The 26276-nt window shown below is 47.0% G+C and overlaps 1 protein-coding gene across 5 annotated transcripts in view; it reads left to right on the top strand.

Moving 5' to 3' along the window:
- VPS13D (vacuolar protein sorting 13 homolog D) overlaps window positions 1–26276 on the top strand; it is a 257320-nt gene that overhangs the window by 170719 nt on the left and 60325 nt on the right. The gene's annotated exons all lie outside the window — the stretch shown is intronic.

Here is a 26276-nt window from a genome sequence, read left to right as displayed (position 1 = left end):
GATTCAGTGTCGATTTCAGATTCTGTGTCTCCCTGTCTCTCTGCCCCTCCCCCGTTCACGCTCTGTCTCTCTGTCTCTCAAAACCTTATAAATAAATGTTAAAAAAAATTTTTTTAAGAACAAAAATAGAATTTGATGGTGCAGTTCTCCTGCCTAAAATCTACCAGTTACTTCCCACAGGTTGCAGGATAAAGTCCAAACTAAAACAGGCTTCCAGAGCAGCAGAAGGAAGCACAGTGGTGTAATCCTCCTGCATCCTTCTGTCTGGTTGACTTGTTCACCGGCTCCTTGTTTAGGGGATGTTTTGTTATTCCGCAGTTTATTTTTTGGCAGGAGCTGATTTTACGTGTGAAGGTGGGAAAGGGGAAGGTAGTTGGAGGGGAACTGCTGTTTGACGACATGTGGAAGGCCTCTGCTTCCCTCCCCTTCGTGTCAGCCCACAGACTGTCCTCCTAGAGACTGACCTTTTCCTCAAGGAATCAGGTCTGAGAAAGCACCTGTGCTCTCAGCTTGTTTCCAGTAGAACGTGTGTTGTGGTGAAATCGCAGGTGCACCTAGTGCCGTGGGCCACGAGGACATAAAGCTGGCTTTAGCATAAAGAGGCTTTAATGTTGCCACACAGGAGGCTGTCTTGAGGGGCAGATGAGAAAGTGAGTTGAACAGCACTTTGTACTGCATGGTGATCTTGGTAACAGTGTGAGAGCTGGGAATTTATTCCTGTTTTCTAAACTCTTTTCTAGAGATGATAGTTCTTTATTCAGATCAGTGTCCAGTATGGTAGTTCTACAAACAGGTTCTGTTTGGCTTGTGGTTCAAGATAGTGCTGTTACTTTTATAGCAAGGGTGACAGAGAGGCAGGAGAGACATTGTTGTTGTTGTTGTTTTTAATGTTTATTTTGAGAGGGAGAGAGAGGGTGAACAGGGAATGGGGGTGTGCAGAAAAAGAGAGGGAGGGAGGGAGGGAGGGAGAGAGAGAGAGAGAGAGAGAGAGAGAGAGAGAAAGAGAGAATCCCAAGCAGGCTCTGTGCCATCAGTGCAGAACCCGATGTGGGGCTCGATCTCACGCGCTGTGAGATCATGACCTGAGCTGAAATCAAGAGTGCCTAACCGACTGAGCCACCCAGGCACCCTGGAGGAGAGACTTTCTTTTCTTTTTTTTTTTTTTCTCAATATATGAAATTTATTGTCAAATTGGTTTCCATACAACACCCAGTGCTCATCCCAAAAGGTGCCCTCCTCAATGCCCATCGCCCACCCTCCCCTCCCTCCCACCCCCCATCAACCCTCAGTTTGTTCTCAGTTTTTAAGAGTCTCTTATGCTTTGGCTCTCTCCCACTCTAACCTCTTTTTTTTTCCCCTTCCCCTCCTCCATGGGTTTCTGTTTTAAGTTTCTTAGGATCCACATAAGAGTGAAAACATATGGTATCTTTCTCTTTATGGCGTATTTCACTTAGCATCACACTCTCCAGTTCCATCCATGTTGCTACAAAGGGCCATATTTCATTCTTTCTCATTGCCACGTAGTACTCTGTTGTGTATATAAACCACAATTTCTTTCTAAATCATGGTTGGGAAACAGACTCAGGTTTAGAGTCTGAATGATCATGCCCACTTCTGCCTTGAATCGTTTCTCACTGGGACCTTGGACCCTCACCGACACCCCCCCCCCCCCCCCCGGCGACACGAAGTCGGTGGTGTGGATTGCCCTGCGTTCTTTTAGCTACTCAACGTGGTATAAACAGATGCACTTAAATATTCACTTGTAAATGACCAGCTACAAGGTTTTATTTAATTTGATGAAATTCTAATTAACCTAGAAAGCCTCCTTGGTTTTATAATTACTTTCTTTGTTTTTGTACCCCTGGGCTCTGCTTTAATTTGAAAAAGAAATGCACTTTTGGTTTATTGTGAGGCCTTCCTCAACTGGAACCGAAGCTACCTACTTCACAGGCTCACTGTAAGGATAAAATGAGATAGGATGTTATGAAAACTTTGAAAAATATAGACTGGACAGGAGAAGTGGGTCCTCACTTTGACTCTTACATTTGCATTAACGTAAAATGCTTAGACGTTAGCCACCAGGGAACCATTAACGCCCCCGAAATGAAAGCCAAAGTGTTCCAGTCTACAGAGGAGGAGGGTCTCAGGCACAAAGAGTGGGGGAATCAGACTCCATCTGGGCCAGTTTGGCAGGGATGAACCCTCTGTAGTTAACGTGCATGACAATGAAGAAGTTGGAAACTTGCCTGTGGCCTCCGCACACAGGTGAGACGTTGTATGGGTTTCTCCAGAGTATCTGTGTAACATCCTGGTGAGAGGGGCTGGCCCTTTTTATTTCTTTTCTTTTCTTTTTAATGTTTGTTTTTGGAGAGAGAGGCAGAGAGAGGGGGAGACAGAGGATCCGAAGTGGGCTCTGCACGGACAGCAGAGAGCCGGATGTAGGTCTCAGACTCACAAACCGTGAGATCGTGACCTGAGCCGGAGTCAGAAACTTAACCGACTGAGCCACCCAGGTGCACTGGGTGGGCCCTTTCTTTATTCTCCCTCATTTGTGGAAGTCTCATTTGTTCCTTCGTTCTTCTGCTTCCCCTGGAAAACGGTCTTTGAAGCCTGCAAGTCCGCATGAGAATATAACTTATGCAGAAAGGGCAGGATGCTCCTTAGCGCAGCCCCCACCCCCAAGTCTGTATGAAGCCCCAGGTGGCAGTGAGCGTGCATTTTATTGGATATCATGCTTTATATTGTCGTCAGACTTGCATAAGGGGACTGCCTTCCTGGACCCAAGGCCTCTTGGATGGGAACCCTGCTCCCCATGTGGTTGGGGTCCTTCGTGTATTTCCCCTGCGTTTAGTAAGCTAATCAGTGTTGGCGTCACAGGCCGCTACTCAGAGGAATTGCTGTGTACATTTATATTGATATCAAGAATGCGGACTGTGTTATAAAAATTATACCTAAGATGAGAAAACAAAGAAAGTTGACGTTACCATTTCTTGTTGGAAACGGTGGCTCCCAAAGCCAGGTCTGTCAACTGAATACCCACTCAGATCATCTGTGATTCTGTTTGCATGTAGTCTGGCTAAAGATCTCCATTTTCTTGAAGTTTTGTGGGTTGAAATCAGACCTTTCATGTTGCTTTGGGGGAACGTTTTGTTTGCTTTTGTGTGTACACGAGAGGAGTTTAAGGAAGTGCAAATGACCACAATAATCAACTGTTGGCCTGTGGGAAGTATGCCTTTAAAGAGTGCCCGAGTCCTCATGATTAAAGGGGTCAGAGGACAGAACTGCACCTCACCACACCCGCCAGCCAGCACCACTTGGCTGCAGAGACCAAAGGGCTATAGCCTTGGTGCATTGCGCTTTGAGTGGAGCGGAGAAGCTACATAAACCTCTTGAAAATAGTTAGAAATATTGTATATATGTGTATTTTTCTGGAGCAAGGATCTAAAGTTTTTATTGGGTTGTCAGAGAGGCTTATGCCTCCCCAAAGATCATGCAGCATTATTTGCAGACACAGGGAGGTGCATTGAAGGGGAGCGTAGGGCTGGCAGTGGGGATACCTGGGTTCTAGCCCTACACCTGCCTTTAAGTAATCTTTTTCTCTGTTAACCTTGAGGTCTTTTTTTTTTCAAACCTACGAAAAGATGATGGTAATTCCCTTCATCCTGCTGACCTGAGGAGCAAAAGAGATAAAGTATATGAAACCAAATGAGAAGTTAAAAGGTAGTTCATTCTGGGGGCACCTGGGTGGCTCAGTCGGTTAAGCATCTGACTTTGGCTCAGGTCATGATCTCACAGTTCACAACTTCAGGCCCTGCGTCGGGCTCTGTGCTGACAGCTCAGAGCCTGGAGCCTCCTTGGGATTCTGTGTCTCCCTCTCTCTCTGCCCCTCCCCCTGCTCATACTCTGTCTCTCTCGCGCGCTCTCTCTCAAAAATAAATAAAACATTAAAAATTTTTTTTTAAAAAGGGAATTCATTCTGTCCCATAAGAAGGTGATAGATCCACAGGTCTTACTTGTCTCTGGACAGATGCTGTGAATTATTCACAGCACATTTTTTATTTCAGGTTCGTCATATCCACTTCTGGAGTATTCTTCATTACAGTTTTAGCTGTTACTTTATTTATTTTTAGTCTCAAGGAAATGCAGCTGGGAAGTAATCTGTGCCCTTTACCCCCTTTATTTCTCTTAGCCTTTACTTCTCATTGTCAGCCCCAGAAACTGGCTTACGGATTCCAAATCTAAGGTGATAGGACTTAAGGACTGGCCGCCAAGCCGTGAGCATGCGTCCCTTGACTCCCTTGCCTGGATTTTGGCAAAAGTACTCTACCTCTTTGAGTAGAACTTCAAAGATCTGAACCCCTTCGAAGGCATGACAAGATGATCGCTCCTAGAGTCCTTTCTTGGAATATGGTCTCTAAAGCAAAGTACAGCATTTCAAATTCTAAGGTTATGTCAGAGGAACAGGTTTCTTTCTGCAGCATGAGCTGCAAAAAGCATATACTTTTACCTGGTTAGGTGTCACTTGAATATCTGTAAGACCTTCTCCTTCAAAGCCAGAGAATTGAAGAGATACCCATTGAATAAATTCCCTCTCTTATATAGACTCAGATTTTTTCATGTCTGTGATTATTGTGCGATATTTTCATACACTTACAGGAAAATGACATAATTATTCCAAAACAATAAAGTGTTTTTTGAACTGAGAAAAGCTCAGATGTCAACCAGAGAGTGAACGATCCCTTCTCTTTCCTGCCCCCGTAGAAGCTCAGCGTTTGCTCTGGACAGCTGTCACTCAGTCTTCCCTCAGGAAGCCGGCAGCACCTTGGTCTCTTCCAGCGAAGGGCAGGGGCACTTCTGATCAGCACTAATGGAACCCCTGCTCCATTCTGTCTTGCTTTCCATCCTTTGGTGTCTTTATCAAGGCAGTATGGGATGCTTTTAATCATGGGTACCTTTTGGATCCCAGGCATCTTTTTTTGGTTTTAATTTCTATTTTGAGAGAGAGAACGAGAGGGAGAGCAGGCAGGGGGAGGGCCAGAGGAAAAGAGAGAGAGAGAGAATCCCAAGCAGGCTGCACACCCAGCGAGGAGCCCAACGTAGGGCTCCATCTCGGGACCACGACATCATGACCTCAGCCAAAATCAAGAGTAGGATGCTTACCTGACTGAGCCACCCAGGTACCCCTGATCCCAGGCATCTTTTGACTTAGGTTTATGAATGTAAATATTTTAATAATTTTCTCTGTTTTTAACTGAGGGTATCTTCATCAAAATCATTAGATACTAGAATTCAAGGTTCATGACTCACTAGATGTTAACTTTGCTGACAACCTTTGCATTTGTACGGTAGGCTCATTTCTTTCTCTTTTGCTTTATGGCATTTGTTTCTACTGAGCCCAAATTTCCCAGGTCAAATCCTACACATCTCAATTTTTGTCAAGGAAATGGGAGTTTTCTGTTGGTTTTTGGTAAATACGTTTTATTCTGTGTCATTTTCGTCATTGTTTTGTTGTTTTAAATCGGTTTGGTTTGTTATGAATTGGATAAAGACCTAATAGTTTTACGTTATTTCTTGGTGCAAACAGCTTTAGCAGGGAAAAGATAGAGGAATAAGGTTGAAACACTCTGCTTCATTATGGAACACTTACTAATTTATAGGCATTTATTGACCACCTTCTGTTTGCCAGGCCTCGGGATAGAACTCTTACATACATTGTCTTCATGTTAATCTGTACCCTTCAAATCAGGAAATGAGTCCTAGAGTGTGAAATAATTTTTTCAAGGTTACACACCTGAAAATGACAGGGACTTGGTTTCAAACCAAGTCCAGCTATTTTGAAAGGCCTTGGTTTCTTTTCCCTACGTGATGTTTTTTTCCCTTTGTGTGCGTACGGCTTTCTTCCAGGCACTATAGAGAATATAAAGCATTAGTTACTGCTACCTTCCCACCAGAAGCTTATTATCTGACTTCATTTTGTTGACTGGTAAGGCGACTGCCATCATGTCATCTGTGTCACAAAGCAGGCCCTCGGGAAATGGTGGTGGTCGCGGTCATTGTTGTGGCAGATTGATTGGTCATGACCATCACCATCCTTTTATGGGTAGTGGGTAGGAAGAACCTTGGTGATGGCAAACATGGTCTCACTCGTGTGCTACCATGTGATCGTCGGAATAACCTAGTCGGTACATAGGCTGGGCAGCATGAGCCTCATTATGTGATGAAGAAACTGAGGCCCAGAGGGGTCAGGTGACTTGCCACGGTCAGTCAGGTAACTCTATAGAGCCAAGACCTGCTCTCCTGCACTAGCTACTCAGTTCGCATTTTTAGTTACACTTTTGAGATACCGCTAGTTGTTTGATTTGCTCTAGTCATGCCTCTCTGTATTAAAAAAATAATCATCAATAAAAGCAACAGGAATAACAAAAACAAATAAGAAGCCCTGCCCGGGCCTAGAATGAACTTTGATAGCTTTCAGGAAAACTGTCTGAAGATAAATATAAGCAAGTGACATAAGAAGAAGGAAGAGACAGATTGATCTGTTTCGATGGTTCAGTGGGAGACCTAGCTAGGACTTTCGGTAACGTTTCGTTCCAGTTCTTTGGTCTCTGCTTGGGGGCGGAGGAGCCACTTGCCTCCCAGGAGACCCTTTCACTGGCCCGTTGTGTCCAGGAGGCCAGATCTGGGGCATAGCGATGATCCCAGGGGACCTGCACGCAGAGATTCTCAGCCCGCCCCTTCCATGAGCCAGTCTCCTGTCGTATATACTGTGACTTTGTTGAGGGTAGAGGGGTCCATCTGCCTTTTGTTTAAGAAACAGCATTTGTTTGTGTTTGCTTTGTGGGCAGTGTATTTGTAAGGGCCAAACAAGACTGAGAACACTGTTTATTCAAGGCAGAACTTTTATCTGTGCACAAAAGAATGTACTGAATGCCTGCCTGCATGGCTTCTGAAGGGGAAAAGGCAATTTATGACTTGTACCTGTTTTTGTCATTATGTATGACTGCTTCATTTTATAGTTGAGCCGATTATCCTCGTAATAGCTTTTCCATGTACCTATAAGCAAGTAATAGATGAATGCCTCCTTATAAGTATTGGGGTTTCAGTGCATTTAAGTTGGCATGAAACTTTAGGTTAAGTGAAATTCAATTCAGACAGTGCTCTGTCCCTTAGAGAATGTAGAGTTTGCTATTTTCAAAAAGACTTTGATCTCAATAAGTCACCCAAGGGATTTCTTTTCCAGCGAAGAGGAGGTGTCTTCAAGTTGTTGTATATGGAGAAATGACTCAAATTCTTGGCAACCGAGTTTTTGTTTTATTTTCCTCTGATAACCTGGAATGCTAACATGATTTCCTTAGTCTGAGCTCTTTTTGGTTAGAGGAAAATTTTAGATGCCAAATGACCCATCCGTGACCTATCCCAACTTGGTCAAATCTCAAATATCTGTGGGAATCGGAAGTGTGTTGGGTGACATGAGAGTCCCATGAGTGACCACAGTTCCCAAGTGTCCCCACTGGCCTACTTAGCAGCCGTGCTCATGAAGGAGCTCAGCGAATGGGGTCTGGCTGCCCCCTTTTATCACCTTAATCAAGCCGTTCAATGGGCAGACGTAGCAGGGGAAATGACACGACCATCAAAGCTCTGTTTTTGAAACTGAAAGATTGGAAAAGTTCACATTTGTCTTCATGCCCTAATAGTAGTTCAGTTAAGAATCAGGTCCTTAAGTTATCTTCTTAGACTGAGCATCTCGTATTTCAGAGGCATCCTCTCTGTCTTCCAAAACTACAGTCTCTGTGGTGGAAAAAAGTATGTTCGGTTGCTAAATGGGAAAGGCAGGAAATATTTGTGTCCCCCAAAGAATAGTGGTTTTCTACCCCAGTGTAAACATGGTGAGTAAAAGAATAATATGTTCAGGCTTTCGTGGGTTGACCGGTCGCCCCCAGGGACGTGGCGGTGCATCCCTTGTCTGCGTTTCAGTGTGATTCATACCAGGATTTGCCCTTTCTTGCAGAGGTGAAAACTCTAATCTATTTTGATAAACACATGAAGGACACATCAAATTCTGATTCTTGGCAGTGAAAGGTCAAAATGCCCTGTTTGGAAGATCTTGTCTGTTTTCCTCTACTTCTTTCTCCCTTGTGATTGTTATCTCTAGAAGTTTCTCTCCATTTTAAAGGAAAGCTAACTCAGAGTGTTTACGCAGGAGAACAAGGGGAGTCCTTGAGCAGCACCGTCCTTAAAGATCAGAAAGGGACATGCGTACTACAGCCTGCATTTATTGAAGGTCTGCCGTGTGTCAGGTGTGGGGCTGGGAGCTTTCCATAGCCAGTGTCATTTAATTTTCCCATGGACCCCGTAAGGAAGGAGGTATTATCTCTCTTTTACAGATGAGAAAAGTGAGACCCCAACGGTCAGTGACCTTGATTAAAGCTTAATAATGAGCGTCGGAGCCAGAAGTTTTAGAAAAACGTGGATTTGGAAGTCTGCCTGTATATTTTTCCTCCACACGGGGCAGCTTCACAGATAAAATCCTCCACTAAACCCAAACCATTGCAGAAGCTAGAACACAAGCAGTTGGAAACGGCATCATTTAAAAGTAAAGCTCAAGCAATTTTCCATTCATTGCCTACTTTAACTCCTCTGTGTCGGCGCTCGGGGTCTTTCCAACTGCCATTTCTAGGCTTTCCAATGTAGTCTTTGCTACCTGCAGATCCCTGATCTCGTGGAAAAGGATCGAAATGGGAGGAAAGGAGTGGAAGAGTTGTCTCTATCCAAACAGAAAATGCAGGGACTCAAAAGCATTTGAGTAAGCCGACTGCCCGTCCTCACGCATCTGACGCGCTCGACCCAGGATTTATTCAGATTTACACAGTGGGGGATTTGCGGCGCTCAGGCCTTTGCTGCTACCCTACCCGGGCCGAGGGGCAGGCCCGAGCTTCGGGCTGCTTCAGGTGTGCCCGATAGCGGTCTTCCTCTGACCCTGCGCGTGGAATTGTACTTTCCGTACGCCATCTCCTGAACTTCACTGCTTGCAGCATCTCTGAGCCACTAGGATGTCCTTGTAAAGCAAAATATTTGATGTTTTAGCACGGGGTACATGAACCGGGGGAGAGGGGTGCTTTCCCCTGCAGACTGAAGGCAGGAAGGAAACTCATTTTCTTTCATACTCCTTTCCTTTCTCGCCTCCCCTCAGTCTATGGGACAGTGGTTCACATTTTGTAGAGGTATTTCTGTCTCTGGGTTCTGCTAGCAGAGGCTTTCAGGTGCTTGGTGATACCATTGCTTGAGTCAAGAAGCCACATGGAGAAGGCTGGGGGCAGCGTGTTGTCCCTGAGAGCCGTATGGTTAATTCTACCGACCCGCTGTATGGTTTGCTTCTTGGAGGAAAGGAGAAGTAAGATTAACTTACTAGAACTTAAGCATTCCTTATTGGGATAATAATAATACTGCTGTATATTTGTTTTGATTTTTAGTTGTTGATGAAGCATTCATATACCTGCAATCCTTTCTATAAGCCTGAAGCCAGCCAGGTGATATTATTACCACCACCATGAAGAAACTGAGGTCCGGGGGTGCCTGGGTGGCTCAGTCAGTTAAGTGTCTGACTCTTGATTTCAGCTCAGGTCATGATCTCGTGGTTCGTGAGATCGAGCCCCGCATCAGGCCCCACAGTGACAGTCAGAACCTGCTTAGGATTCTCTCTCTCTCCACTGCCCCCCCCCCCCCGCCTCTGTTTCTGTCTCTGACTCTCAAAATAAATAAATAAATAAAAACTTGGAGGAAAAAATTGAGGCCCATGGGTAAATAACTCATCCAGAATGTCCAGACAGAAAGCAACAGAGCTTTGGATTTCTTCCTTGGTCTCCTGAATTCTAGAACATTGCTGGACAGGATTTCTTGAATCTTACCTGATACTGTAGAAATTGACGTCTACTCCATATTGGACCTGGGGTTTCTATGATCAGTGTTGCCTGTTAGCCTTGTTACCATGTCCCTCCCCTGCTACAGAGTGGGTTTCAGAGAACACAGTTGGAGGAAATGTACCTTTCCCTTTTAGAGGCTTCTTGAATCATTCATTAACCATGGTGCCATTGGTGTGAGGTGTCTGGGAATCATGTGTTTGGGAGCACACAAACAGAATGTGTGGTGGGAAGGATTGTAGGATCAGAGTGTTACGGTGGAGTGGAGGATAGTAGGGGGAGAGATTTAAGCTCACGTCAGGACATTACTTTAAGTGATTTCTACAGTGTTGGCGGTGAGAGGAAATTCCCCACGAGAGAGACCATGAAAGAAAAAGAAGATACTTCCAGAAGGGGTGAGAGTCTGACTTTTCCTTGGCTCTCCTCACAGCCAAATGGTGACATGTCCAGGCCTAACTCTTTAGGGAGGCTCAGCATGTCCTGAAGTGGTTGGTGACTTGGGGGCACGGCTGGTCAGTAAATAACAGAGGCACAGCACACTTACCTCAGATGGGCACATGGGAAAGATTAAATACCAGCAGGGAAACCTTCCCATGCCATTTCTAAGAACAAGGACATCTCCTAGTTTGGCACATGAGGAGGGAGGAGATAGACCCCAAAACTAGGAACCACGCTGGGGAAGTCAAGTAGCGAGGGAAAAGAAAGTGACAGCTGACTGTCCAGGTCACTTTCTATTTCCCCAGTCGTGTTTGTTCTCACCTTTGCACTCTTGCTCTTAATCCTACCTGTTTGGGGTGCTCTTCTCCCTGTCTCGAGCCAAATGGCTCCAAGCTTGTAAGGTCCAGTCCAAACGCCCTGTGAGTTTCTCCCCACTCTGAATTTCAAGGGCACCCTATGCTTGCATTAAGGCAGTGACCACATTTGCCCTGGGAAAAAAATAGCCAGTTGGGCACCTGCCTCAAACATCCACTGAGCAAACCTTTATCATTGTCACGTGCTAGGTGCTGGAGCAGGAGACTTACAAAAACGTGGGGTTTTTCGAAGCATATGGAACAGGTAAGGCAGACAAGAATAGGGAGAGTGAGTATTTGCAGCTGGGATCCGTGCAAACCACTTGCATTTCCACGGGTATGTGCTGTGGGGGCCGAGGCACAGGAACACTATTCTTCGAGGGTGAGGTGGGCTTCAGCACCATCGCGAAGCAACTGTCTGTGTGCTCCCGTGCGTCCCGGAGTAGACTTAAAGCTCCTGGAAGGCAAAGATCTTGCTTGTTGCCGACTGGTTTTTGGTTTTGGTTTTTGGTTTTTTTGGCAGTTGCCCCAGCGACTAGCCGTGAATCTTCGTTGTAGGAAAATGGCGGTGATCCAGGCCGTATCCATGTGTGTTCTCCTCTGTCTAGGGCTGTCCGTCAGCATTTTCCCATGGTATTCCTTCAACACGTAGTCATTAAATAAGTGAAATGCCTGCTGGATTGTTTGTGTTGTCTAACTATTTTACAGCTTTAAAAGTTTATGTGTGACTTTTTCCCCCAAACACATCTGAAGCCGACTGAGATCCAGAATCGTGCTGTATGTGTAGAAACACCCAAGAGGAAAAGGCTGTTGATTTTCAGGGTCCTGTTTCTTTCTTTTTTTTTTTCTTTATCGTTTATTTATTATTGAGAGACAGAGAGACACAGAGCGTGAGCAGGGGAGGGGTAGGGAGAGGAGAGAGGGAGACACAGAATCGGAAGCGGGCTCCAGGCTCCGAGCTGTCAGCACAGAGCCCGACGCGGGGCTCGAACTCACAAACCGCCAGATCACGACCTGAGCCGAAGTCGGTCGCCCAACCGACTGAGCCATCCAGGCACCCCAAGGGGTCCTGTTTCACCTCCCCCTTCCCCGTCACTCAGCATCTAGGATATCGACCGGGATCGAACGAGGCCAGGCACACATTATAGGATCCGGCTCAGGCTCTGCTGAAGGTATCAGGAAGCCCTGGGAGACGGTTAAAGGGGAAAGAGGGGGAAACCTAGTCCCTCTTAATCTAATGAATTAATAATACTTATGGGACATATCTGTTTGCCTTATTAGAGGAAGATGTTTAAGTAAACATTTCCTGCAGGCTATTGAATTTATATAACAACACATTGGTTTGGAGGCAGTCGCTTTCAGTGTTTTCACTGGAAGGAAAATTAAGCAGAACATAATTCCGAAAACAGTCCGTTGTTTCAGCTTTGTTGCCTACAGATGTTTCAAAGCAGGATATTATGGCCGGCGGGATTATATTTTCTTTGTTGGTAATGTGAAAATTGGCAGGGACGGTGGTGCCAAGGTTAGTTCGAAAAGAAGAGCTTCTAACAAATAGCTCCTTGTACTTTCATGGAGATGTCACCTTTGTAACATACTCTTGCCGTTATTTGGTTTTCACAAAGTCAGACATACACTAAAGAATGCAGGCATTATTTACACTTGACAGAAGGAGAAATCAAGTCACAGAGAAAGTACTGGGCTCCTGGAGGGACAGGGAGCTTGCAGAAGATGACGAGGACCCGGGGCTCCTTAACGGCCCAGGCTCTTTCCCGCAGACCACATCGCTGCCCCAGAAGGCACCGTCTCCTCCTCAGGAATTAAAGCACTTTCACGTCTGTGAGGTAATTGAACCTCGCAGCGTCCCACCGGGGCCAGCAGGGCAGCTGCGACGATCACGTCCCTTTCCGTGATGGGAAACTCAGTCACACGAGTTAAGTGGTTTTGCCAGAACCACGCAGTCAGCGCTGATACCGGGCCTCACGACTGTAAGCCCACCGCTTTTCCCGCCAGACTGTCTTCCCAGTGGAGGGGGAGCCGGTGGGGGGGGGGGGGGGGGGAGAGGCTTGGGGACACTAGGAGGCGGCTGCGAGCTAGTCTTACGTTGCAAGAGAGGGCTTCGCTTTCACGGCCCCCGCGCTACGGTGTGTGAGCGGCTGGCTCTGGACTCCCGTCGGACGTGCACGTCTCCAGCCGCAGAATCGCTAAGAAACGAGCAAAAGGGCAAAGCCAGACAGACCTCATCCGCCTGCTTCTCCCTGCCTGCTACACACCTGCTTGATCGTATGTCCGACGGCATCAGCAAGAGAGTTTAGAGGTTCGCTGCCGTCCGCTATTTAAAAACCACCGCCAAGGCAAACTGAGGTGCCCCAAGGACTAAGTTCCGTGGAGAGAGAAGTATTCTTGGGACTGAACATGAGGAACAGTTTGCCACTTGTTTCTCTATAAGAGAGAAAACTCAAGAGTAAACAGTATCTAACTGCAGATTTACCAAAAAAAAAAAAAAAAATTGAGCTCTCTCAGAAGACTCGTTTTGGTGATACTTTATGTAGTGTCTTCGCTCTCTAACTTCCCCCTTTCCACCGAACCCCAGCTTGTATTCCTCCTGAGAGAGAGCTTGCAATTCTTGTCACTCTTTCCAGCTGAATGCCACCAAGCCAGCTCCTCCCAGGTTCAAACCCTGCACACAGTCTCTGAGACGTTCATGGACACTCCTAGAACACAGATCTGGGAGAGAATTTGAAGGGCAGCTTTTCACCCTCTCAAATTGCAGTTGGAGAAACTGAGCCCCAGTAGGGTTCTCACAGCCAGTCAGCCGCTGGGCCCGCTCTACGACTCAGGGCTTCTTGGCTGCAAATCTTGGTATTGTCTTTGAGATGGGGGTCAGCAGGTTGTGGGTGTCTGCTTCTTGTCCTTCTAGTAGTGAAGGAGGAAACAGTAGTGGGCCCAGGGCCCTGACCTTGGGTACATTTTCTCAGCATTCTTGATGTTGATTCTAGGTCTGTGTGATACACCTTGTCTCCACGCTAGACTGAGCTCCTTGAGGACCAGAGACCAAATCCTATTCATCTCAGTAGTTTTCACCCCAAGCACTGTGCGGGGTATGCAGAAAGCTCTCGAGGGCTTGATAGGCTGAACCAATCTTCTGCAGAAAGGGCAGCCCACCCGAGGCAGGAGGGAAGTACGGCTCCTTCGAAGTGCCTCAAGTCACTGGTCCTTCAGCAGTGGCTCAAACAGCGAGCAAACCCAGGCAGAACTACACCTCGCCTGGAAGCAAAACGAGAGAGCACGCCCCCCCCCCCCCCCCCCCCAAGACACAGAGAGGGAGCCCCCTGCACAGCTAAAGTTAGGGAGCAGCTGGTAAGATGAGCTCAACAGAAAACTCTTGCTAGGCACGTGGCCTTCGGTTGATGCCACGGTTCACGGAACTTTGTTGGTTAAAACGCATTTCTTGAACTTTCTCCAAATGTTTACAGTTTATCGGCATGTTGTTGATTACGATTGCTGTCACCGGGCTTCTCCCGAAGTCCGTGTGAGTTAGGAGACAGGGAGGGGAAAGGAGAGGGGAAAAGAGGACCTTCGGCGTGGATTCTAACCAAGCGGAGAAACGGCTGCCCGCCCTTCCTCTCGCAGAATGCTGCAAATAGGACTGTGTTCAGTTGCCCGCTGCCCAGCAAGCCTGAAAGAACTTGATTACAAGAACACTTTGATCTGAAATGTGTGCCTTTTCTGAATCCTCCTTGGACGAGGGACAAACTGCTGCCCTGGCTGCCGTGAACAGAATGACTCCTGCACTGAGCCCCATGGGTGCTAGGAGTTTGCACTTTGCCTTCTGCACAGCCTAGTCACTGTCCGGTCTCCCGTCCGGCCAAGTGAGCCGGGGGGGGGAGGGGGGGGGGGACCTGGATGCCCCCTCTGCTGGCGTGGCGGTGGGGTCGCCTGTCACTGGGCTGTCACTGTCCTAACCAAAGTAGGGGCCTGAAACGGGCACTTTTTGCCTTTTACTTTAATCTGGAACGCTTTAACAAAACAGCGGACCAAATGGTGGCTGAGTCCTGACCCTTCTCCAGGCCCCCACGTAACCACCTTCTTTCTGTCTTAAAATCTTCCTCTGGGTTCAAACCCTCAGTCACACAGGGGAGCCCCTCCACTTGCTTGTCGGAGCAAGGAGCAAGATCGCAAAGAGTTAACACTTTTGCTTTTTCGGAAAGTTATCTGTGAAGAGTATTAGTTGTTTAATAAAGCGTGCCTGCCCTCCCGATGAACCCGCCAGTGACTCTGCAGCTGGGGTCATCCCAAGTTCACGCGGTGGACTTTTGACTGCCTTCTGTGTCTGTGAAAACAGTCGGCAGCTCCTGCGGGGATCATTCATTCAGGCCTGTAACACAAAACTGTTGCCAATGGGCACCTGCTGGGCGGCTTCCCAGGAGGGCCGGGAGGGGGATACCAAACTCCTCAGGCATCTGCGGAGATAAGAGCGGCAGGGGGTCCGCTGGGAGCCCGCTCCCCGGGCTGCACTTCGAGCCCACTGCCCGGCCAGCAGGCTGGTGTCAGAGTGTATCAGGGAGCCGGGGCGGGATAGGATGTGAGCTAATTAAAGGCCTTCTACAAAAGGAGTAGAAAGAGTGCGTGTGTGTGTGTGTGTGTGTGTGTGTCTGTGTGTGTCTGTGTGTGTAGGAGGGGTGAGGGGAGAGGTTTGGAGTGCATTCCCCAAATTTCTAGCACATTCTTTATTCCTCTCTTTTATCCCTCAAAACAGAAGAAAAGCAAAATTAAAGAGTCTGAACATTTGGTTATTTCTAGTCTTAAGCCGTCATTCATTCCGCCTTATACTGTATCAGTTTTAGTTGCTATTTGTATAGAATTACATAAACCTGTAAAGACCTGTTTTGCCTCATTTTCCAAGGAGGCATCTGTTCTTGAAATATTGTAGGTGGACTGCTTGAATTTTGCCCTCTTCCCGGGTTTGACACATCTGGGCGGTAAGTTCCAGCTTGCCGTGTGCTCTAGCTTTCCCCCATCTGCTTGGAAAAGCCACTTGCCGGCTGTAGGGGGCGCTGCTGAAAGGACGGAATCGATTTCTATACAGTAAGCGCTCTTACAATAGAGTCGCTGAGATGGTGGCCGTGTGGCGTTACGGTTTGCAGCAACAGGGCATGCACGATCTTGGAAATGCTGTGAAGACTAGAGCACAGTAATTCATTTTACAGTTAAACTGACTTACGGAAAACGTCACCTGACAATGTTTGATTTGCTTGCTCTTCTGTTTGTTGATTTAGCCTCTCTATCGCCCCCTCCCCCCAAGCAGTAAAATGAACTTATTTATAGACCTGGGTACTTTGAAGTCTGTGCTGTTTTCTTCACCAGCCTGGTAATGATACTTTTCTTGAAAGCAGTGTTGTTCCAGCACAAACCCAAGCCTTCATTGTATTATTTCTGATACAGTTCACATAAGCTTGACCGTGTCAAAGAAACATTTAGATCAATCTTGTACTACATGGTAACAATCCTAGGAAATTCCAATCAAAAGCCAACAGCCCGTTTCCTTCATTTCTGGACTGCTGGCGTATCTGGCTTTGTCTGTGTTCTGATAAGGAGTAACCATGATGTTAATTTTGTATTTCCTTGCCTTTGTCTCACATAATCTGTTCCCAAAACTGACCGTCCAGGGGGCTTGTTCACTGTCATGTGATTTGTGAGAGAGGGAGCCACGGAGGAGTCATTAGCCTGACCATGGGAGGTATGACAGTGGATTCTTTCTACTGGTGTTTAACATGTGAATTACCCTTCTCTTTTCCTCGGTAGGGCTGTGTACTGATTTACACAGTTGAAGGGAATTTTGAATTTAAGCTAGTAGCTGGATGGCTAGCTTTAAAAATGTTACTAACATTTACTGACTGCTTCGCTGACTGCGTGCAAGGTACTATTCATCCTCACAGTGACCCCGTGCGGTGCTAGTCCCAGTTCATATGTGAGGACAGGGGGGCTCAGAGAAATTAAGCAGCTCGCCCGAGGCTGTGAAGAGAGCCAGAGTAAGGGCTCAGGTTCTCTGACTCAGATCCCGCATTCTTGACGTTGCCCCTTGCAAACGCCGGACCCTGTCTAATGGGCCTCGCTGGTGGACCCCTTCTGCAGGATCAGAATTAACCATGTAAGGCTGCATTCTCAAGGAGGGGCGGGGGGAGCAGAGAATTGGAGTCAGAGTTTCAAGTCCTTTCCTGTAGTGCCCTCTGTTGTATAATTAACTCTTTTGAAGACGCCTCCCCATCCAAGCCAAAGCATGTGGCTGAGAACCAGGGAGTGCTTGAAGTCTGTCGGCTTGAGATGCCCAGTGAAGGCATTTCAACTTGGTTCTGGCTCCATGAGCAGAACTGACTACGTAGGAAGTTATAAATAACCTCACATTAACAAATCTGTTCTTTCTTGTGTCTAAACAACAAGTTCACAACTGGATGTGGACCACTGAAAATGCCAGGCTCTGTCCTAGGCACAGCGGAAACCAACAGGAATACAACGCAGGTGCTCCCTGCTCAGGGTCCCAGTCCAGCACAGGAGAAGGTCCTGTAAACGCACGTGTGCGGGGAGCATTGTGGGTGCTGGGACGGAAGTCTACACAGGTCCAGCGGGGTAGTAAAGGAGGGGCTGAACCTTTCAACCCTGGGCAGGGAAGGCCTACACGAAGCTTGGAATGCCGGTGCCAAATCTTGAAGTTCAAGGAGATGTTGGCCATGTCGACAGGAAGTGGGGGGGGGGGGGGGGGGCAGGCCTCAAGGGGCACACATGGGGCAACCCAAACAAGGCTTGCTCGGGGATGTGGAGCACGAGGGGAGGTGGCTTAGGAGTACCAGCACCTAGGCAGCGGGCCACGGGGATGGCAAGGCGTGCCGCGCGGTCAGCGGGTCTTTTGAGGAGAAGACTGGCCCGCCATTTCAAATCCTTATGTTTCCCTTCCTCTCTCGCCTCCCCCCACTTACCAGCTCTAAGGGAATTCCAAGGGGAAGAGACGTAACGGAATTTTTCACTTTTTAAGTCTGGTGATGTCATGATTTGCCCAGAACCTGCACATATAAAATGTTAACTGTTTTGCAAGTATTTTATATACGTGGTAGAACAGTCCCATCTTTCACAGAGGGGGCCAAAACCATCAATAGCCCCCACGCCCTCCGGAAAAAACAAACCTAACTGGCTCTTATATAATTAGAGCCCAAACCAAATCACGGCCTGTTCACAGCAGGTAGATTGCAAATCCACCCCAACTGTTCTTTCTGGCCAGAGTGACTCAGTCTAGTACTAAGGCCCGGACTGCGTCCGGCATTTCCAATTAACCTGCTATCTGCATCTACACACAGCAGAAAATCACCCTCCCCAAAGCCCAGAGCAAACACACTCCCAAGTCCTGGGTTGGGACTCGCTTAAAACAACTGGACCAGAAAGGCGGGAAGGAGGCTGTGGCCTTGTTCTTCGGCCGGGCTTTTCTGCCTACTTGGGAGCTCCACAGATGGAATGTTTGCCATCGATCCCCAAACCACGAATTAATTTTTTTCATGGGGAAGTCAATTTATCGGACCTCATTTGATCGGTCTTTTCTGCTGTTCCGCCATGTCCTTTATGGCTAAACTAGATCTGACCTAAATTTGAGAGGGAAGAGCACATTCTGTATTAGAATGTGTTCCGTGACCTTTCTACCCTCCATCCTCTCTTGCCTCATTCTCTCCAGTCAGTAGATTTTTCCCTGGAAATCCCTTCTTTCCTGTGTCCACTCAAGGCAGGTAACAGTGTCCATTTGTATTTGGAATCTTAGTTTTTCATGTACAGATTCAGAGGGGACATTTATCTTGGTGGAGAAACAGCTGCTGTCTCGTTGCCAGTATTTGGGCCAAGGCTACATAGGGCTCCCAGTGACTTCTTAGAACTTGAGCCTTGCGCTCGAAATTGCAGTGTGGGCTGGGGGCTGCCCCAGCTCTTGGGTGGGGAGAAGGATTGGGTCCTGGGTCCTGTGAGTCTCAAGACCAAACTTGGGTTGGGCTGCTTGACAAATGAGATGAAGAAGAGGCTCCTTGAGTAGTAAAACCTGACAGATGTCCCTCAGGAGTGGGCTCTCCGGTCCTTGCTTCCCCACCTCCATCACCCCTAACTTCAGCATCTGTGGTTGCCACTAGTGTCCTAGACTGGGTAGACCAAGTCACTTGTATAGGAGCTGGAGATGTATGCACAGAACACAAAATTTGCTGTTTCTTTACATTTCTGTTGGGTTCTCAGCACATGATTTATTGCTCTTTTCCATGGGTCATTTTTTTTTAATGTTTATTATTTTTAGAGAGAGCATGAGAGCAGGGGAGAGGTAGAGAGAGGAGGAGGGGGGAATCCCAAGCAGGCTCCACACTGTCAGCATAGAGCCCGATGAACAGTGAGATCATGACCGGAGCTGGAATCAAGAGTCAGACACCAAGAGTCAGATGCCCAACCGACCGAGCCACCCAGGCGCCCTTCCATGGGTCCTTTTCTGCTCAGGAAGGAAAACGTGGTACTCACTGACCATATGGGGGTTGGCCTCTCATCCCCTCATCTCTCACAGATGAATAATTTTGGAGTGAGAGGGTGTGCCTTCTTCTCACGGAGGTTAATCACTGTCGGGATGTTTGCACAGTAGAGCCAACTGCTGAGTATTCTCTTGTTTGCCTTTTCTCCCTCCAGATCTTTCCTAGCTTCAGTGTGGCCTAGCTGACTCCATCTTGGACACCTTTGCTGGGAATCAGCACCGAGAGTTTTTACGTATAAAGAGGAACTAATACTTGATCACTCCCCATGTGCTGGGCACTTTATGCCATTCTTTTTCCTTCCTTTCAGCCGCTCAGCTCATACGTTGGGGTCATCCTTGACTCCCGTCATACCACGCCTCAGGGGCGTCCACAGGCCCACTCAGCTGTACCACAGCCTCCCTCCTGCCTCCCCCCTTCACATCTGTTCTTCAGGCGGCAGCTGGAGCTACCATACACGTCGAAGCTCAGCTCAGATCGTGTCATTCCTCAGCTCAGACCCCTCCAGTGGCTTCCCGTTCCAGTCCGCATAGAAAATTAAGACCTGCACGTGGTTTCTTAGGCACTTGCAGCCTGTCCCGTCCTTTGCTAAACTCATCTTGTACCCCTCGCCTCCCTCCACCTCACTCAGCCCGTCATCGGACCTTCCAGCCGTCTCTCAACTGCCTGCCTCAGAACCACTGCCTTGGGATCTCTGCCCTAGCAGTTCTTTCTTCCCGGAAGGTTCCATAACCCCATGGTTTTCAGCTGTATGTTCTTTGTCTAATTGTTACTTTGTCACCGAAGCTCTTCCTGGTGCCCCCTCCTCCCTCTAAAATTGCACCCCCTGCCTTCCAACACCATCTCTTATCCTCCTTACCTGCTTCATTTCTTTTTTTTTTTTTTTTTTAATTTTTTTTTTTCAACGTTTATTTATTTTTGGGACAGAGAGAGACAGAGCATGAACGGGGGAGGGGCAGAGAGAGAGGGAGACACAGAATCGGAAACAGGCTCCAGGCTCTGAGCCATCAGCCCAGAGCCTGACGCGGGGCTCGAACTCACGGACCGCGAGATCGTGACCTGGCTGAAGTCAGACGCTTAACCGACTGCGCCACCCAGGCGCCCCAGATTTCTTACTTAACATTTATTATCACTTTCATTTTATTTACTTATGTGATTGTCTATGCAATTTGCATATAAGTCCTGTAAGGGATAAAAGTTCTGTCTGTGTTATCCACTGCTGTGTCACCAGCCTTTAGAACGGCCAGCCCTGGCACACTGTTGACTATCGGTATATTTATGTGTATAGAAGGGAAGAGAGGAAAGGAGGAAAGGAGCCGACAGACCCTGGGAGTCGGGCATTATCTCAGTTTGTGGGTAAGGCACCAAGTCTCCAAGAAGTTGCCCAAGATCACAGAGCCAGTAAGTGAAGGCGGAATTTGAACCCAGAGGTACGACTCCAGACCTGCTGTGATTTCTACTTTCCTGTGCTGCTTCCCTAGGGGGATCTCTGCCTCCCAGTAAAATGGCTTAGAGAGAACACTTGGCTAGAATCTCTTCGTCTCCTCAGTGTCATCTGGAGCTTAATGTGCAGAATAGACAAGTACCATCAAGGTCCAAAACCAGATGCCCCTCAACATAAGAAAATGTATTTGCATACATGAAGAAGCCCATTTTTAGAAAGACAGACTTTCAAGTCAAATGGCGGAATCTTTTTGGTCATTGCTTCCCAAAGCGACTCTGGGTTCATTCTGGGCTCGCTGTGGGCACCAGCACCTGTCTGTTCCAGAGTTGACACTGTCACATGTACGTCCACACCCCACGCCAGGCTCTGTCCATAGCTCTGGGGATGCAAAGGTGGACAAGACAGGCGCATCACTGGGCGTGCCTTCAACAAGCTTCACCCCGCCCCCCGCCCCCTTCGAACTTAAAGGGCCACCATCACTGAATCCCTGGAGCGAGGTAGTTTTTAAAGGGAACATCTCCCAGTTTCACATTCTCATCTTGTTCTTTGAAGTTCATTTTAAGTGCATCATGGGCTCTTCTTTGACTAACAGGAAGTTGTGGCACTTATCTGAAGATTAAGAAACATCCAAGGCAATGAATTCCTGTTGTCCCCTCTCCCTGGCCCTTAGGTAGACTTAACAGAAGTCGTTATGGTCTGAGATCCCCTGAGAGACCCCTTCCTGCCCATCAGCAAAGCCACAGGCACCCTATGCAAAAAAAAAAAAAAAAAAAAAAAAAAAAAAAATGATAGCTCTTCCATCCATCTCAGGGAATTCTTTCTGTCTTGTCTCCTGCCTTTGCCTTGGACTTGAGATGGCTTTTGTTTTCTTCCCTAGATGCTGCCTGTTGGATACACCCTTAGGCTTTACACCTGTAGCCCAGGAACAAATGATGCCTGGGATCCTGCGTCTCTGAGTGAGGTGCTAAGAAACCAGTCTTTAACTGCTACCAGATTTGTTTCCCTCTGTTTCCAGCTTTGTCTGAACTTCAAGGATATTGAGAGACAGACACCATTACGTGTTTTCATCCCTGTCTTGCCTGTCTTGTATTATTTGCTCTAGGCACATGCCTTCAGAACCTTCAGTTAATAGAAGAAATAGACAGTGGCAGCAGTGAGTTTAGAACATTCTTGTGAAAGATACGGCCACAGAGGGGGAAACGGAGCGAGTGACAGCTGGAATGGCAGGGAGCTTTAAAAAAAAAAAAAAAAAAAAAGGCCCTTTTTTTGTTTATTTTACAGAGAGAGTACATGTGCATGTGCGAGCTGGGGAGGGGCAGAGGGGGAAAGGGAGAGAATCTCAAGTAGGCTCCATGCTCAGCACAGGGCCCGACATGGGGATGTGGGGTTCGATCTCACAACTGTGAGTTTATGACCTGAGCCAAAATCCAGAGTCAGACGCTTAACTCACTGAGCCATCCACGAGCCCTGAGGAAGGCCTTTTTCAGATAGAACAGATTCCAGGGGCGCCTGGGTGGCGCAGTCGGTTAAGTGTCCGACTTCAGCCAGGTCACGATCTTGCGGTCCGTGAGTTCGAGCCCCGCGTCAGGCTCTGGGCTGATGGCTCAGAGCCTGGAACCTGTTTCCGATTCTGTGTCTCCCTCTCTCTCTGCCCCTCCCCCGTTCATGCTCTGTCTCTCTCTGTCCCAAAAATAAATAAACGTTGAAAAAAAAAAAAAATTTAAAAAAAAAAAAAAAAAGAACAGATTCCATTATATTTGTCAGTCTGAGAGGAAGAGGCCAGGAAGATTGGAGACATGAGACCTTCCTTCTGTATTTCCATCTTGAGTAATCACAGTTTTTTCTCCCTAAGTCCAAACCACTGCCTTCTGACTGTTGTTCTTTGCTTAGGTGAATAGCAGCCATTTGTAAGATATTCTTGGTTACCTAGAGATAAAGTCTGAGTGGAAGAAATGGACTGAAATTGGAGACTCGGGTACCTTCTGAGTTTAATTTTTAGTTTAATAAGCTGTGTCCTTAAAATTTTTAGAGTCAGACCTCTAAACCAGCACTGTCCAATAAAAATATAATATGAGCCACATAATTTGTATAATTTAAGATTTTCTAGTAGAATTTTTAAAAAAGTAAAAAGAAGCATAAATGATTTTTACTATTTTTACTTTACCCATAATATCCAAAATATTCTCATTTCAATTTGTAATCAGTATGTAAGAATAATTGAGATGTTTTACATTATTTTTTCACCTCGTCTTTGAAGTCCAGTATGTATTGTATATTTACAGCGTGTCTTTTTTTTTTTTTTTAATTTTTTTTTTTTTCAACGTTTATTTATTTTGGGGACAGAGAAAGACAGAGCATGAATGGGGGAGGGGCAGAGAGAGGGAGACACAGAATCGGAAACAGGCTCCAGGCTCTGAGCCATCAGCCCAGAGCCTGACGCGGGGCTCGAACTCACAGACCGCAAGATCGTGACCTGGCTGAAGTCGGACGCTTAACCGACTGCGCCACCCAGGCGCCCCTACAGCGTGTCTTTTTTAAAAATGTGTTTATTTACTTTTTTGGTGGGGGGGAGAGAGAGCGCGTGCAGGCATGCGTGTGAGCCGCTTATGTGCAAATGGGGGAAGGGCAGAGAGGGAGAGATGGAGAGAGAGAATCCCAAGCAGGCTTCCTGTCATTAGCATGGAGCTGCATTACAGCATGTCTTAATTTGTCCTACCACATATTAAATGCCTCCTATGACACGTGGTCACCTTGTTGGACATTGTGGCTCTAACCTAAGAGAGGAAACTAAAGTCACATGACAAGACTTGTGACCCCGTGTCTGAATGGAGGATTTTCTTTTTTTTTTTTTCTTTTCTTTTTTTAATGTTTGTTTATTTTTGAGAGAGAGAGAGACAGAGCATGAGCAGGGGAGGGGCAGAGAGAGAGGGAGACACAGAATCTGAAGCAGCTCCAGGCTCTGAGCTGTCAGCAGAGAGCCCGACGTGGGTCTTGAACTCAAACTGCAAGATCATGACCTGAGCCAAAGTCCGACTGAGCCAGCCAGGCGCCCCAAGATTTCCCTTGTTCTTATGGGAGGAAGGAAGGTATTGAATAGAGAAAGGACCTTTATGCAGTTGGCTTTTGTCTCCACCATTGCAGTGAGGAGTTTTCTGCAGGGTTCTTAAGAGATGGCTATCCAAGTTATCTTTCATTGTTTTCCTTAGGTTATTTGTGGGCTTCCGTTTTTTTCCTCTTTTCCTGCCTGCTTGCCAAAATTTACAAAACGTTCTGTTCATGATGTTTTTGAATATGGTGGCATTTCACACACAGGCATGATTTTCATAAAGCTAATTTTTATTTTTAAAAATGAATTCTGCCTTTGGTCACATATTTAGAAAACAAGTTCCATAAACATTTTTTAATTCGATAAATAATTTTTAAATCATGGAAGAGCCCATCAATAGAGTGTCATATGGTATATGTACAGTTTAAAGGACAAACGAATCCCAGAACCTACCATTCAGTGTAAACGATAGACTAGAATAATAGAATGTTATAGAGTAGAATATACTAAAAGGTACTAGTACTTTTGAAGCCTCTCTGATCACATTCCCTTTTCACTGTTAACTTAAGTGGATTGGCTTTTCTTCCTCATTCCAAGAGTTGTTTTTTAGGCCTGAAATCTGTTAACCTGGAAACAGCTAATGCAGCAGGCTTGAAAAACCCTAGATCTACAGGAAGTGGATGGGTGTGAATTCTGAATGTCCACCCCCAACTCAGCCTTTGTGGGGCTGAAAGATAGCAAAGGCAAGAACTCCTCGTCCTAAAAGGCCACCAAGGAGTTCAGGCGACAGACAAGGAGCGGAGGTTTCTTCGGAGCTGTTGGGAAATAGCTAAACTGCCATTTAATTTTTATCTTAGCCCATCTGAAGGGTTGGGAACATTTGAGGCCATTCCTCAAAGAACCTTCTTTTGCCCTTTCCTTTGAGCTGGGGAACAAGCCATGTCTCAGGAGAAATGAGGGAGGGCTTAACGTAAGTGCCTTAGGAGCTGAGCTGCTTCCCCTTCTTATCATAACCCCAAAAAGAGAGGTTCACCTTCTCTTGTTCTTCCAGGTGCCAAACAACAGTTCCGAAGGTGGTGTTTTCTGTCACGTTCATCACGCTTGCTAATGAACAACTTCCTGAACACCTTGAGGTGTTGGCTTTTGAATGTCTGGTTGTCCCCAGTGCAGACTCTACCCCACCCACCCCCATAAAATGTCGAGTAGTCGTAAAAAACAGCCCCTTAGCTTCCACTGTGGGTTCTCTGTGACTCTCTGACAAGTGGGGCTGTCAGGAGTAACGTTGGAGCTGCACAGACTAGAGGAGTGGAGGCCGAATGGGACACACTTGCAGGATCCTTTCTTACCCAGGAGTGCGGCGGGCTCACGCTCATTCTCTCCCCGCAGCTCTCTTTTGCCTTCATCCCCTCCCCCTTGAATCTGTATCTCCATATGTGTCACTCACTGGTACATAGAATGCCCTTGCCGGAGCAGTGGTCTTTGTCTGTAGTTAGATCTGCTTGACCAGACCAGCTGTGACAAAGCAAATCTTTGAGCTCCCCTTCCGCAAATCCTTCTGTAAGAAGCTGGGATGGAAGAGCAGACCTTTTCTGTGCAAGCAGGGGCTCTCGAAATCACTGGTCCCGACCCTCACCCTAGCTTGGCGTCCATCTTTCTTCCCAGCCGTAAATGGCGCCCACTAGTACTGTGACCTAATGTGGGGTCACATGATCCATGTAATGGACGTCTCCAGAACTTCATCCTTCTCTGGGGCCCATTTCAGATGTGATAGTGATGACTTTGGGGAAAGGAGGAAGTAGGCTACATGGCATAAGGCAAAAAAATGGGTGATGGAAGGGGGTAGGGTGTTGATGAAGGAAGGGGATTGGAGCCTGACTCTCTTTCTTGTTCAGGGATGTGCATGTAATTTTTCAGAAACTTTATCATTTCTATGCTTCTCTTAGCTTCCTTCATTTGCCGCCACCATTGCTTAGGAAAGGAAAGATGTCTACTTGGCATCTGTATGCGATTTTCACTGGCATTCAGGAAGGAATTTTCCACGGAGGGAATAACAAAAATCATGGTTGGATTCTCTCCGTAGATGACCCAGTGTCAAATATAGGTAGATTCTTAGTAGACTTTTGTTGGAGGTGATCATGGTCTTTCCAGTTTCATCTGTCCAATGGGGATAATAACAGAACCTACCTCATAGGGTTGTCCTATGGATTAAACTAACAAATGATTTCAAAGATGGCCAGCCCTTAGAACAATGCCTGATAACATTAATAAACAGTGTTGGTTCATGTTTACAATTCCAGAAGTTACACTACGGTCTTCAGCAGTTGGAAGCTTTCCTTTATTCTGGCTACTCATTTAAAGCTTTACTTATTTAGAGGCGCCTGGGTGGCTCAGTCGGTTAAGCATCGGACTCTTGATTTTGGCTCAGGTCACGGTCTCACGGTTGTGACCTCGAGCCCCGCGTTGTCCGGCTGCACGCTGAGTGTGGAGCCTGCTTAAGATTCTCTCCTCTCTCCCTTTGCCCCTTCCCTGCTGTGTGTGTATGCA

The sequence above is a fragment of the Prionailurus viverrinus genome, chromosome C1, assembly GCF_022837055.1.
Source record: "Prionailurus viverrinus isolate Anna chromosome C1, UM_Priviv_1.0, whole genome shotgun sequence".
NCBI lineage: Eukaryota > Metazoa > Chordata > Mammalia > Carnivora > Felidae > Prionailurus > Prionailurus viverrinus.
The sequence above is the reverse complement of the archived record's forward strand: the minus strand, read 5'-3'. Positions and strand labels throughout refer to the sequence as shown.